The following is a 16,267-nucleotide window of genomic DNA, read 5'->3' on the forward strand; positions in this document are numbered from 1 at the left end:
CTTTCAGTTTAATGAATGGTGTATACATGCTGTGTTTTATGACTGGCATTGCTTTGAAAACTGTCATGCTCTGTCATGCTAGGATTAAAGTTAATCATTTATGTAGTAAATGCAAAATATTTTTTAAAGACTGTGGCATTCTTGAAACAGAAAGAACAATGTTGTTCCTTTTATTCCTCATAAATTCATATACATTCTTGCATATATAACCACTGCCCTTACCCCTCATCCTACCACATCTATATTTTAAGTACAGGTATGGTACCTGTTATCCAGAATGCTCGGGACCTCGGGTTTTCTGGATAAGGGATCTTTCCGTAATTTGGATCTCCATATCTTAACGCTACTAAAAATCATATAAACATTGGATTGTTTTGCCACCAATAAGGATTAATTATATTTTAGTTGGGATCAAGTACAAGGTACTGTTTTATTATTACAGAGAAAAAGGAAATCATTTTTAAAAATTAGAATTATTTGCTTATAATGGAGTCTGTGGAAGATGGCCTTCCTGTAATTCAAAGCTTTCTGGATAATGGGTTTCCGGATAGGGGTTCAGATACCTGTACAAGTAGATAAATCCATCTTTGCTGTCAATTTAAATGTCATTGCTGGTGAAGTAATATCATGGTACTCTGTTGGCATCATATGTGGGATGAATTGCAAGCGTTTTGTCAGTTGCACTGACGGTATTACTTTCTTTTAACTGTGATTTCAGTAAGACATTTTAAATGCTGAAATCATCCTGCAAAACTAACAGTGTGAAGGAGGGCTTATTCACAAAAGCACATTTATATCAGCAATTTATTCACAGCAGCAATTTAATCATAGTGGCTTCAACACGATTCTATGCCTGATCAATGAAAAGCTAAAACAGCTCTGGTCTAGCTGAATCACAAGAAACTCTAACTTAGACTATCTGTTGCAGTCTCTTGTGTAACCTGTGGAACCAATCTAGAACGAAGTGAATTGCTTGCTCCCATTTATAAATCATATAAATTTGGCTGATTCACAAAATGAAAAGTGACTTAAGGCAGCATTACTGGTTCACCTGCCAGTTCAAAGGATGGAAAGTGAATATATCAAAATAATGGCTAGTTCCAACATGAATGGGTATTGGAAAGGAAGGCAATTTTCTGATATCTTCTGGCTCTATCCTGTTGCTGGACATGAAGCAGAAAAAATAAATTTTAGGTAACACATTTTTAAAGTGCCTTTGTGTACAGCAACATAATCCAACCCCCCTAATCCATAAGCCAATGTGCAATAAAAAAACATCCCCAATACATGCAAAATTAAAATTAATTACTGCATTTTGTAATTGTGACTGAAACATTATACAGTGTTTTACCAACCCCCATCATTAAAATGTTAATCTCGCTAAAATCTCCATGAGTATGATTTAAACTGAAACATTTTCTGAAATAAAAGGCCTTTCTTCCTTCTAATATTTTCTTTTATGTGATTATATAATTTCCTCTAAAATCACAATGATAATTATACGTGTTAACATTAATTAAAAGGGTTATTAAAAGTAATATATTTCATTTTTACTACTTTATTCTAACAAGCAATTACTAAATACTATTTTAATTCTTAACTTTGTAAGACACTGTAATTACGATGTCAATAGGCAAAAATATTGAATTGTCACAAAGCTGCTAACACAGAAATGAACAAAGCTCTTCGGATTTGTATTGAAAATGTGTGCTACCCCCTATTGTAACTTACATAAGGTATTAAAAGTTGATGGATTTAAGAGTCGTATAAGTGTAAAGACGCTGTGCCATAGTCTTTTGTTTAATTATTGGTACTCTGAGGTGATGTTTAATATGCTTTATCATTTTTAAAAAAATATCTTGTCTTATACATCCATTTTAGATTATGTTTTCAGCCTAGAAGGCATTGCACTATACAGTATGGTCTGTTTCAAGCACTGTTTCAATTATAACATTATATAGTTATTTCAAAACAGTTTATAAAACATTAGAAACAGCATAATCTATAGAATTAATTTTATTATTAATGTTCATTGTTAGTACACTACATTTCTTTTTAATTTGTAAATGTAATGCTGCTCATTTCTGTAGAGCCCCTAATGCAGGACAAGCAAAGGGAGAACCAATTTACAAAATCTCGGAAAAACCAGTACACTTAAGTGCACAGTATATTTACTCAGCAATGTATGCTGCCCTGTGGCCAGCATAGGGTGGGGCTCTTGGCTGAATCAAAGGCTGCAAGTTGTAGGTAAGTTGTAGGCTGCAAATGTAGGTTCACAAACAAAGCTATTTACCAACTATTTCCATTAGAAAATGCTGTAGTTGTAGCTCCAAAAATTAGAAAGCAATAATATGAATTCTCCTGTATTATGTCTGTATCTTGGCTTACTAAGTTTTTGAGGCTGCTAAGGTCAAAATAGCTGCTTTTATCTGTCAACAATGTTTAATGCTTCCAGTGGGGCAGCTTTATAGGAATAGACCTTCAGTCTACTATCAACAACTAAAGGTGGCCACACACGTGGCGATGCACGAAAGATCGTTAAATCCGCCACTAACTGGCAGCCACTAACTGTTCAGGGCTGAAATGGCAGATAAGCAGGTGGAAACAATAGGATTTCTACCACCTTCTGCCAATTCAGCCCTGAAGGCAGATTTTGATCAGGCGCCTTCTATGGCGCCCGATCAAAATCTTTTAACCTCGGGAGTCGACCAATATCAGCAGCCTCCTGTGATATCGGTCGACTCGCCGACTTGCCATACACGCACCGAATATTGCACGAAACGAGGTTTCGTACGATATTATCGGTGCATGTATGGCCAGCTTAAGGAACACGTGTGTACTTTCAATCAGTGACTAAGGAAGTCACGTAGGAAAGGGACAAGGCTAAGGGAGGGTCAGCAGAAAAGCTGCTGGGATATTACTGCTGTACATCTATTCACAAGCAAATGTTCAGACAGACACCTGCACAGCTACTTTGCTCTAAAGTGAAGAGTTGTTCACAACTCAAGTAACTTAGCTCAGCAAAAACACTGCCCTAGAAGGACAGTATTTATTCTGACATAAAAATATATGTATATAAACAAATTTATATCTTTATTGAAACACAAACAAAAAAGATAATCATGCTTATGATTTGCCTTTCTATGGGTCCCACTCATTTAACCACGAATTTTCACCAATTAGAAGCACGATTGGAAAAAGTAACCACGATAATTTTTAAAAAAAAATTGCGAAAATTGTGTGAACATTTTTTCATTGTTCGTACAAAAATATTGTGGTTGCGATCTGAAAGTAATGAAATGTTCGTATCCGAACGATGGTATAATAAGCCTTCCATAGGACTTAATGGCACTCACAGCTCCAACCTGGCCACAAGAAAGTCACGATACCAAAGCTTGAATGAATTCCGAAATGGTCATAGTCTTTGCAAAAAATACAACTTTTTCATGGAAGTTAACGAAAACCACAAAAATGTGGTCATTACGAATATTTCTAAAAATTAGAAAAAATATGATTTTTTTTCTGAAAAAAAAAATTGTGGTTTAATGAATGGGTCCCTATGTATATATGTGTGTGTTTGTGTATACACTTTACATTTTTTAAAACACACATATAACACACTTATAACAGTTTTTTTTTATTTAATCATAAATTTAATATAACAAGTTTTATATTATGCTTACCACCACTGGGAGAACCAAGTGAAGTATTATTTGATTTAGAAAACACTTCAGTCTCCTGAGTAAAGTGTGAGTGCTTTAGATAAAGATTTAAATTGCATTACGCATCATTGCATCCAGCAGGCTAAAAGTACAAAATGACAATACATTTTACCATCCAAAATCTATGAGCAGCCAGCATAGAGCACAAATGGGGAAAATTTATCAGAGTTGTGCTTCAGCCTTGTTTCCAGACCACAATGCTAAAAATAAGGTTGCACCTGGGCTTGTATATTGAATAGAATGATTCTGTTTTGGTTTAAAGCAGGCTGTGCGCTAAAACACTTTTCTGTTTAAATGTTTTATCATTTTCCAAAAGGCAGCAACATTTTTATTAGAGTAGCTGTAGTGCAGCTATCTAAAGTCATCTACAGATATATTTGTCTTATAAGCACACCTTAAAATTAGCAAATGATTAGGTAAAAAAAAGGGTATATAGTGTTGGAGTGTAAAAAGGAATGTGAATTGATCAATTTGTACAAACCACTGCACACAATTTTAGGAGGGCACAAAATATCTTGGGGTAAACAAATCTGTGCATAATTGTAATAGTTGACTAACAGAGAAGCATACAATTAGCACATTATCTTCACTTGTCATTCCTTTCAGTGGCTTACATTTTATTCCCCAATTTCAGTTATATTTAGAATTGAGCATTATTTGCGTGCCTGCTTTTTTACGTTTACTAGATATTTCAATTCGGAAATTCAGTTTTTATTTTGTTTTAGTTCTTTTTTAATAATTGCTAAATCTATTTAAGAGTTATCATATTACATTACATTACATTAACATTTATTTATAAAGCGCCAACATATTCCGCAGCGCTGTACAATAAGTGGGTTACATACATTGGACATACAGATTCTGGCATCATTTATGTTTTTTTTTAGTTATGCAGAACTAAATTACTCCCGAAAAAAAAACGGGGTCCTAGGTTTGTTTCTGGCCAGGACATTACTGCTTAGGGTTTTATTGCTTTCTTTGTGTCTAGGGAAGAGAATCTGACTGAACATGAGACTTGGCCATTGAGAATATGACTCTCTTCTCTTTGAGTGTAATTGATCACTGCTACCAATATGTCACTGCTACAATTATATGTGAGATAAGGCAGCCTCACCAATTTCTCTAAACTTAAAAGCCTTTGCGGCCCCTGGCATGTTGCCCTGGAGGGGGGGTGGACCACCAAATTATATTATAATCCACAACTGCTTCAACTTTAGTGTTTGCTCAGGCCAAACACAACAGCTGCTAAATTCCTATTGACACCATAAAGGACACCATAATGGACACCCTAAAGGAGTGATTAAAAAAAAGTAGAGGAAGGTAAACAAACAATCACAGGGACATATGTTCATGCCTCTTTAAGAAAGCCATTACATATTCAATATCTTATTCTCACATATGTTTAGCAATGAAATGCATCCTGACATTATCGAAGGCCTAAATATAAACAAGGGTTTGAAAACATGACTAATTTTGGGGCCTTCTCTGAATTGTATTACAACAGTAATGCTACCAACATCCTTCAACATCACAAATAGTTGCTATTGTTGTAAAATGAACCTGATGTTAACAAAGTCAAGGTAAACCAAGATGGTAGTTTTCCCTCCTACAGTGAATATAAATGTAATAATGCACAAGAAGAATGCTCTGCAAACGATAATCTATGCCCACATGCAATACACTGCAGTCTCTTTAATAAAATACAGGAAAGATGAACACTTCTTATGAATAAGGTATGTTTTTTTCCTTTAATCTATCTTTCTACCTTAATCAACCCTTTCCAGAGTAGGCCTTGGTACAGCTAGGGGTGAATGGGTGTAAATCTAGCCCTGAGTAGAATAATGATGAGCATTCATATGGAAATTGCAAGAAGGTTTCAGAAAGGCAGAGGATAAAGCAATATTCTATTGATGGATTATGTAGAAGGTGTATGAATATCAGCTTACCGAGTTAATAAACTCCCATTTTGCAAGAAATAAAGTATATATATATATATATATATATATATATATATATATATATATATATATATATATGTAGCAAGAGTGTCTCTCTTTCTTTTCTTCTTTCTTTCTTCAATTACAAAAGTCATGCAGTACACATTTTTATTACTTTACAGCTGTATTTCCAAATGTACTAAAATTGAAGATGTGTTTAAATAATTCTAATTTAATGTGCAAATTAACTGTACAATACTGTACAATACAGTAGCAGAGTGCCAAAAGAGTAAAGATATATATTAAATAAAAATATGAAAGATTTAATAATGGAAATTTCATTATCTCTGCAACAATGAAACTGAATGAAGCATTATGCTAAAGGAATGTAGGTTATATTATTATTCTAGCAAAAAAAAAACCCCAAAACATTGGCATGCAAGTCTGTTATAGAGGGTGCCGAAGAATAATTGGACTTTGTAATATACACTTTAGTTTCAAGATTTTCCAAATATGAATCTAAAACCACAGCAGCTACTAAAAATTGAAGAGTTTTTTTTATTTACATGATGTACATGCTACAATCCATGACTGGAATTAGAAGTGACCATGTATTAATTTATTTGACAAATAAAGGACCTGAAGACATTTTGTTTTGTTCTCTGGAGCAGTGCAAGTTCCTTATGATCCTGTAACAGCAAATCCTGGGTTCCTACTTTTATCTAAACAGATAAATCCCACTCTTTATTTTTCAGCTTATATTTAGTTTATATAACCCATGTTTTTCACTTTTACCTTTGGTAAAAATTGGTTCAATGGGTTCTCTTTAATTATATATCAAATATACATTCATTTGTTGACAATGAGCTGCTGCATTCATTGCTTGTAAACATTCTGGAACATTAAGAAATGTGTTTGTGCTGTTTAAGGTTATCTTGTACACAGGAGACTGAGCTTACATGAAATCTTTTGGTATTTGCAATTCCATTTATGAATTACAACTGTAGCATGACCCTGTGATTTCATGAAAATGATAGGTAGATGATAGGTTAGCCATAAAGGCTACTAGTAATATACAGTATATGAACATTTATCTGTCACAATAGAAGTTACTGCAACACAGGCTAATAGTAAAAAAAAAAAAAAACACAACCTTGGTTGGTTTTCATTGACTTATATACCTATTCAGATTTAGCAGTAGAAGCATTTTTCTACCTACTAATTACTGTCAAAGCATAAAATTTTAGAAAACTGAAGTTGGGCTGATGCAGTAGGCTTCAGTCAAGCTGATCCATAACAACAACAGCTTGTATAGGACACTGTTGGTAGCTTACCTTCTAGCACATCAGGCCTAAGGTGCCGGTTTACCAAGATCTGTTGACTTTTGGCCATTAACATGAGATGCCACTGACAGAGAAAGACAGAAATGGTGAAGTTAGCATGATTTTAGGTTGTTAAGCAGCAGCCAATAAGTTACTATATTTACAGTAAACCCAAGTGTTTTGTCAGTTAATATTCTAAAGTGGATGCTATAAAATATTCAGAAAATATTTCAGTACAATGCAAGTGGCCAGAAAGCATGATATGGGTCCAGTGTTTTGGAAAGAGTGACGAATACCTGAACTGCAAATCACAATATATTAATTCTGCCTGTCTCTTAAATACTTAGCAATTAAGCTTGAATGTAATAATATTTTGTATTTTTGTACATTTTACTGACCCCTGTCTGTTCTGTTCATGCATTGTACAATGTTGTGTGCACAAGTAGCACTATATAAATAATAATATACATACATCATACATTTAATATCAACAGTGATAAATGTGTTTTTCACAATAAGCTCTCGCTACTGGTTTCCTTCACTTAGAGGTAGCATGGGTCAAGGAGCCCTAGAGACACCTAGTAACATAAAATAATTTCCCTACTTCTCACTCTCATACACACACACAAACACAACTCTATACTATTGATACTGTGTACAATTAATAGGCTAACATTTGGAAAATAATCAAAGCTTGCTTGAAAAAAAGTAAAAAGCTTACAGCAGTCAAAAATATGGATTTTTTTCAGACCAGCACTTAAATTAAATGGAAAGTGGTACAAGATTTTCTTAACTCCTTAAGCAACGTATAATTAAAAAAAAAAAAATATTTGTTAACTGAAGTTCACATTTCAGTGGTTAGCTAGCTGGCTGACTTACAGTATTTGTAATAGAATAGAATAGAGTAAATGCAGACTCTACAGTTTGCCTGTCAGAAAAAAATATATGACCTGACAAGGCCGTTAAAAAAGGCAGGTAATTTGTCTTACTAAACACACAGTAGTAAGCAAGCATTTGATGCAGTAGAGACACATTAAAAATGTTATTTACCTAATGCTGCCAGTGTGGTTTCCAACCTTTTTTTCAATTTGGCCTGTCCAAAAATCTATTAATAGACTAAGGGCTAATGATCTGAGATTAGATGGGAAATGAGCAGTATCACTCTCTATCTATACAAGTGACTTGGACTTTAAGAAAAGGCGAGTGGAGGGAAAGGAAAATAAATAAATAAATAAAGAGAAGGCCAGGCTAAAGAGATTATTGTGTGTCTCCAAAACAAATTAGGTTCCTAACAGAAAATCTATTCTGGTGTTGAAAAATACTGCAGGCTGTAGAACTAGATTCTGGCACGAAACAGAGTTTTCTGGTGCTACTACATGGTAAGAAAATATATCAAGCATCTGTGCAGAAGAGAAATTCAGTCTGCATAAGGGAAGGCCATAACCGTTCTACCAGTTATTTCTCTTTTTTATTTAGTTACAAGTCAAGATAAAACACAGCATTTATAATCTCATTAAACAGCCAGTATCTATTCTGTATAATGCTGGTATGTGGATTTTTTTTCTGTGATTTTGCTGAGATCGGATGGCATATATTTTAAGAAACTGTTGACCTGTTCAGCTTTTCTCTGGCTAAAACCCTTGCACCACGTATATGCTCTCTAGTGTAAAATATATCTTGACTTTCTAATGCTTAAAAAAAACTGAACCTGATAAAGGGTATTAGGTCTGTGTAAATATTTTACATTGCGCTTCATTCTTTGATTCCAGTTGACTTGTTTAATGATTTTTTAAATATAGGTCCACACTGAAACAGTTTCCCAGACCCCAGTGATGTGCTAAAAGGATTTTCTCTTCTTATCACCCATCATCCTTAATGCAGCCAGGGACCCTTTTGTTTCACTGAGAGTAGATTCTCATTTAATTTCAACCCACTGATTATTTACATAACCACGTGTCATATTTAATCTGTGATACGTGAAATGCCATCTGACAAGTACTACGGCTGAGACCTTAACTAGGAATTTCCATAAAGTCTGGAGCTCCCTCAAGTGGGCACTTGTTGGCTGCATGTCGCCTGCTTGCCTTTTACTAGGCATTTGTGAAGTTTATTCCACTTCCTAAGTAAAGACAACATAAATCCCCATATTTTCTTTTAATTAGATCATCTTTTTCTATTTAAATTACAGAAAGTCAGCCTGTGCCACATTAGATAGGCCATGTCAATGAATAGTATGTAAGCAGAAAACAAAATCATTAACTTAAATGTTAAAATTTGGAAGTTAAACAGTAAAAAGCTGCTATACAGGTAGATTAGATCTTTTAGAAATAAAAATGCTTCATTAGATTCAGTGGGGGGGGGGGGGGGTGAGGACTGTTCTAAATCTCTATAGACGCCAGAGAACTCCTGATGCATTTAATTGCAAGGCCGCTCGCAGCCCAGGGGTTAAGGGTCAATGTGTTCATTCCAGCAATAATGCTTCTTGAATTTAATAGGAATTATGACTTGATGAATCATTTTCAAGACAAATCATTCTCTAGTTTAAGGACATCCTGCCCATGTTATCAGAAACTAATTCTTTCTGGGGTTTTTTCTGATGGAGTCATTTGGTACAAGAATTGTCAGTACTATGCAGTAAAGGTTGAAAAAAATTTGTTGAGATTTTCTATGTTCAATTATTAAAGGATGTGTCTTTTGCTCAAGAACTGCTTTTAAATATACACACATTATATATACAATTATTTTCATTATTTATTTCACTAATACTATTGAAATGGCCCCTGCCACTCTCAGCCGAGCATGGGCTACATACAATTACCTCTTTCAATTGGATCCTCTGTAAAGTGCTAAAGAAAAAGGTTTTCATGCTGATTCTCACACATAACATTTTAGGGCTCATTTGCAAACCCAGACACAGTGTGCAGAGTGCAGAAAAAAGTCAGCAGTCATTTTTTTGCGTTATGCACTCTGTGTTTGGGTGGCCCAAATAGCTGCAGGCCTCTGCACTTTGAAAAAGACCTGCTGACTGTGCGTTAGGCAGCAGTCCATTTAAGAAAGGCAGGCAGGGGGTGGCACATAGGTGCCCTTCCCTCCTACCCCTTACCTGCCCCTACCGTGCACATTCTTCTAAAGGCACAAGACAGAAGCCACAGGACACAAATGCAAACTGATTCTGTGCTCTTCACTGAGTGCCAGATTTTTCATCTAAGGGCCCAGTGCAGAATGTAGTGACGCAAGTGATTAGGAAATAAGCACTAATGGGCACACTCTTGCATTTGCTCCCCCTTTGATGTTCTTAAAGTGATACTGACACCAGAAATTAAACCTTTTTTACATCTTTCATAACATTGTCTTTGCATGAGCTTTATAATTTTGCCATAAATGTATTTCCTGAGGCTTTTACATTTCCTATCTGATCTCCCATGTTCCTCTATGAGGGGGCGGCCATATTTGTGCAGCAGGGGTCTGTTAGCATTAGAAGCTATAACTGACAGGCTGAGAAGGGACAGTCAGGTTGGCAAAACAGTCAGGTTTAGGAACTTTAAGTAACAATTACTCACAAAAGCAGCCCTATCAGTGAAAAATGATCAACATGACTTATAGGTAATTTTTTATGTAGATTCATATTTTAAAAAGTAGTTTTTTCGTGTCAGTATCACTTTAATAACATTGGCATCATTGGTTTAATTATTTTCTGTAGTCCAAAAGAGTTCTGTGTATTATAAATACCTTAAAAAGGTGGTAATTTTAAGGTTCCTTTTGCCTGTAGGCACCCTTATTTTGCCAGTTAAACCATACATAAACTTGTTTATGATACTGCAAGCTCTAAAATGACCATGTCTACTTCAGCTAGCATTGTGGGCATAATAGAATGATTCATTAATGTATTAATTGCTTTACTAAATATATGTGCTTCTACAGTGCCCTTATCTGAAACACAGTCTGCGCACCATTTTGTTCTTTTATCCCTTACTAGAATAGGGTGAGCTCTACTGTGTTTGGAACAACACTACTGATAACATCAAAGAAATGTGATTACCTTAATAATCGAATCAACCACACACATAATATAATATGGATAGTCTTTCCAAGCCATGGTAGATTTTACTTTATAAAACCGTCTGTGTGACAACAATATGCCTTTGTACACACATATGAAAGATAATTTTGTTATAGTATAATAGTTTGTTTTAGGATTACTGTGATGAATAGAACTAATAAGTAAGAAGATTGTTGATTCGGTCATCATAGGTGACAGACTGCAGTTTTTCTCTGTATAAGGAAGAAGCAGAAAAAAATTAGACTGTGTAAACAAGATATTTTTATATGGGAGACTGCACTTTTAACAAAGTCAAACCACAACACGTTGTTAATGTAGATAACTAAATCAGTTAATTACAGTAAATGCCCTGATTCACTTACTCATTATCTTTAGCTCATATATATTAACTTAACATGCACGCTTGTTTGTTTTCCTCACCATACTGTATCAAAAAAGATACAGAGCTAAGTTCCTAATTCAGTGAATCAGTCATTTGTAGTTAGTTCTTTACACTGGCTCTTATAAAAAATATTTGACTCTGCATTTCCTTGCTTTTTCTAGTACAGGTATGGGATCTGTTATCTGGAAACCCGTTATCCAGAAAGCTCCGAATTATGGAAAACCCATTTTCATCAAATGATTCAGAATTTTAAAACTGATTTCCTTTTTCTCTGTAGTAATGAAACGGTACCTTGTGATTATTCCCAATTAGATATGATTACTCCTTATTGGATGCAAAACAATTCTATTGGGTTTAATTAATGTTTTATTGATTTTTTAGTAGAATTACGGTATGGAGATCCAAATTACGGAAAGACCCCTTATCCGGAAAACCCTTGGTCCCGAGCATTCTGGATAATGGGTCCTATACCTGTACTTTAATAAGCATGATAACACTCTATGATATATTTTAAAAAGTCTAGTTTCTTTAACAGCATCTAGAGCAGTGATCCCCAACCAGTGGCTCGGGGGCAACATGTTGCTCCCCAACCCCTTGGATGTTGCTTTCAGTGCCCCCAAACCAGGTAGTAATTTTTGAATTCCTGACTTGGTGGCAAGTTTTGGTTGAATAAAAACAAGATTTACTACCAAATAAAGCCCCTGTAAGCTGATAGTGTGCATAGAGGCTAGAGGGGAACACTGCAATATGCAGTAGGAAAGTACAGGAGATGTTATATATTACAATTCATACATAACACATATTAAAGAGGCACAAGATAAAAAAAGATGTGTTTAGGAGGCTGAGAAATATAATTAAATTATAGGGATCACAGGAATCTGTAAATAACCCCATGTGTTTTATACCCTATGTCTATATGGGATTCCCCACATTCACTTAAACTGGCCATGATATGTATGTGTGTGTGTATGCCACAGGGACCTTAGATTGTGAAGAACTGTGGAATATACAGAGATAAGTGGTAGCTTTAAACCATCCATACATGGGTCAGATTAGAAAGTCTTTGACTTCACAGTGTTTATGGGTCATGGCATGGACTTTGTAATGCCCCTTGCTCACTCTGCATATATATAGAAATACGTTATAGAAATACGTCATACATCCTGTCATACTATAACTCTTGGACATCTTAAAGTAGCTGAATTTATCACTGTCAAAACAAGACCTTTGTAACTTTTTTTTTTTTAATTTTTCAATTTATATTTCACATTGCTCAAGGTACAACTTAAGTCAAAACTAAATGCCAATAAAATACAGATATTACATGGTTGATTAGAATTTAACGGAATACCTAATGGTTTCATAACAATCAATGCTGTCTGGAATATGAACGTTTAACAGATAATATTATGCAGCATAAGTATTTTAATAGCTGTCTACTTTTTAACATTTGATCAGTGAACTGCAATCTCCCATATGCCTTGAATTAATAAGAAAAGGCTAAATGAGAAACATGCAATTGTTATTCATATTAAGCTGTCTTCATTTATGCATGTGGCAAATACAGAAGACATAGTTCAGCTTTCATTTCAGTGGGGAAGATGGTATGGCTATGTATGCATAAGGTCTGTTTTAATGTGAAGCTACCAGACTACATCTACCCCTGGCCATTGGGTATCAGACTGTGTTTCCCCATGGTAAACATTCAATATGTTTTAAATGCTACAACAAAGTTTATAGGTCCCTTTAAGCATTTCTATCGTACAGAATCCTGTAACGGTGTTTTGGTCATTTATAGTTCAACAAAATGATAGAAAAAAGAAAAGAAACAGGAGCATTGTTAATTTACAGTGAGTGGGCAGGTATGTGTTGTTACATTGTTACATACATAGTTACATACATTATTACATACATAGGTGATAGCTTTAATTTAATTAGCAGATCTGTAGCATCAGTTTATATGATAGACAAAACTAATTTTCTGCTTGATGATTTGAAACAACCCCTAAGCTTAGCTGCTTAACTGAACACACTGAGCATGTACAGTGTCCCCAAAATCCAAGATGGGGAGCTCCTATGACAATTTTGGAGGACTGAATAATTTCTGTGACAGAGATGTTAAACCTTTAGGTTTGATTTGATTGATTGAGTGACAAAGAACCTGTGGAGGTATGGAAGAATGGAAAAGTACCAGCTGCATATACAGTGAGTAAGGGTAAATATTTTTAGTGGGTTAAAGCAAAAGTATATGGTGAAATATAAAGAATGTGGGAATAAAAAAAGACGACTATAACACCTAAGGGGCAGATTTATCAAAATGTGAGTTTAGATCTAAATGCATAAAAACTCCCCTACATTCTGTTCCTCGCCTATGTTCTATTCCTATGGGATTTTTAGAAGTGTATTTATTAAATAGTGATTTCTAACTTTCACCCACTGATAAATATGCTTCTAAAAATCCCATAGGAATGAATAGAACATTGGTTAGTTTTTATGTAGTGATCTTTAAACTTATATTTTGATAAATCTGTCCCTAATCAACTAGCATGTGGGATATTAGAATGGAGATTTTTCCTATACATAGGAAAACGGTCTACTAGGTTTACCAAAGAACAAGGTAAACGTAGTGGTCTAAAAATCTATTTGTTGCTATATTATAAAACTATGTGTATATGTTCCTAACAGCATTGCCTTAGCAATTCTACATCCCTCAGTGTTTTTATGATAACCTAATGAAAGCATTCTCCATCTAGGTTTATTGCTGATGAGCATTAAGCAATTCAGGTTTGTTTGTTCCTAATTAAAATGCTTGTTATGAAATATCCGAATATCCCAGCACTCCAATTATTACTAATGTGCATATGCCAACATGTCAGGGCCAAGATGTTTGTTTTAATAATATTTCTCTGAGTCGTCTGAAGCAGTCACGGCTTTGTGCTCTAACCAAAGCAAAAACATTTTTAAATATTATACTACTGAATATGTCTTGGGTAATTGTGAAAGGACTATATGTAAAATGCTATGCTTTGAAGGACTACTAGAAAAAAAAACTTATTTCACATTAAATTAGGCCTTCAATACCAACAAGGTTTAGGGTAAAATGATACCTAGTTGGATTACCAATATGCAGACACTTATTAGGGATATTGTACAATTTTTGCATTTGTATTAGTGCTTACCTTCAGTTACAATATCCAAAAAGTCACTGCTGTTGGGTCAGTACCATTGCAGAATTTCATATCAATAGATCATGGGTTGGTCAAAAATATAAAGAAATAAAAGTTATTCTAACATGTGTGAAGAAATATAATCAGTGAAATAATCGAATCGATAGTGCAGCAGCTTCATAGTCAGAATGGAAGATTAATCCGGTTCCTCAGGGGAGCCTTCAGGGACAAACAAACAACCTGCAGTTCTAAAGGGTTTGCATACCCCATGGAAGTTTTGGCTCTAAAAACTTGACTTAATAATCATAATTTTTTATTATTATTTTTATTTCACCATCAGTGCTTTGTTTATTTTTCTTATCTAAGATTACGTTCTTGGTAGCCATTTTATTTTATTGACATGAAGTGCACCATAACCCTCATGCTAAAAAGATATATGGTACTACTAATATTACTGGTATGTCATGCTATCTGTGTGCATGAAATACCACTAATAGTAGTTTTCCAGTATAAACATGTATTTGGCCTAATCTGTGTTTCCTCTGTTGCCTGGCAACCAGCTTTCCAAAAATGCACAAGTATAAAAAGAAGCAGTGACATTCCTCTTTTCTTTCCAACCTCCAAACTGGTCATGCTGACAAAATCCCAATCACTATGAATGGAACACTGCACAATAAAATCTGTATAAATGAATAATTTTAATAATTGGAAAGCAGAAGTTTGTTACAGCCAAAAAAATATATATAAATAAATTGCCACATTTGAAAACATCCACACAGAAAAACATTTGTATAATAAATACTTTTTTTACTGTTTGAAAATTATACCTAAATAAAGAGAATGATGCTCAGAATATTTTCTATATCTTATATTACTTTACATATACAGGGACCACAATACCTATAAATTATTTGTTTGCCCAATTAGTTTGACATAATATTTACCTGGTTCAATTCAAGAGAGCTTAAAAAAGTGCTACCTATGTATGTAATCATGATATACATTGGTATTTTAGAATTGCAGCTATATCATTAATATAAAATATTATTATATTTATTATTATAATGTTATATATTATTTAATATAATTGGTGGGTAGGGTGGAGGTTTTACAAATTTGTATAATAAAAAGACCTTACATCAAGTAAGCCACAGCAGAATGATCACTACCTTGCTCCTTTACGCAAATGAGAGAGTCTTAAAAATTTATTTCAAAAGGAAAGTTAGTTTACCTTGTAAACAAGATGTAAATATCTCTAGTTAAAGGAATGGTAATAAAAATGTGTTCACTAATAATGTACAAAGAAAGATGAGGAACTTTCTAGAGAGGAATAGATTCTAGTGATTTAGTTAGAACGGAGACTTGAAAGCTATAATTTAGATCAATTTGTGTTGAATGTAAATTGCATGCAAATTGGTGGGAAAATGTGATTAATTTGCAAGTCACTATACTCTGGACCATGCTGATTTGCTCATTTCATCACCTAATTGATGATGTTCTATCTAGAAGTTTATACTGATTGTAATGTTTTCTTCCAACAAAGTCTGCCAAGTTATCCCCATGCCAACTCCAATTGCTGTCACTGGAAAGCAACCCCTTTTCATTTTGGCCACCAGTGTCAAACTGGCCCACCAGCATACCAGGAAAACTCCTGATGGGTCCAGGTGTCAGTGGGCC

At 34.4% G+C, this 16,267-nt stretch overlaps 1 protein-coding gene across 2 annotated transcripts in view; it reads left to right on the forward strand.

The window, feature by feature from the left end:
* The window catches only part of cdh6 (cadherin 6), a 130,142-nt gene that overhangs the window by 36,927 nt on the left and 76,948 nt on the right, over positions 1 to 16,267 (forward strand). The window lies entirely within an intron of this gene.

Source organism: Xenopus tropicalis, chromosome 6 (assembly GCF_000004195.4).
Source record: "Xenopus tropicalis strain Nigerian chromosome 6, UCB_Xtro_10.0, whole genome shotgun sequence".
In the NCBI taxonomy this organism is placed as follows: Eukaryota; Metazoa; Chordata; class Amphibia; order Anura; family Pipidae; genus Xenopus; species Xenopus tropicalis.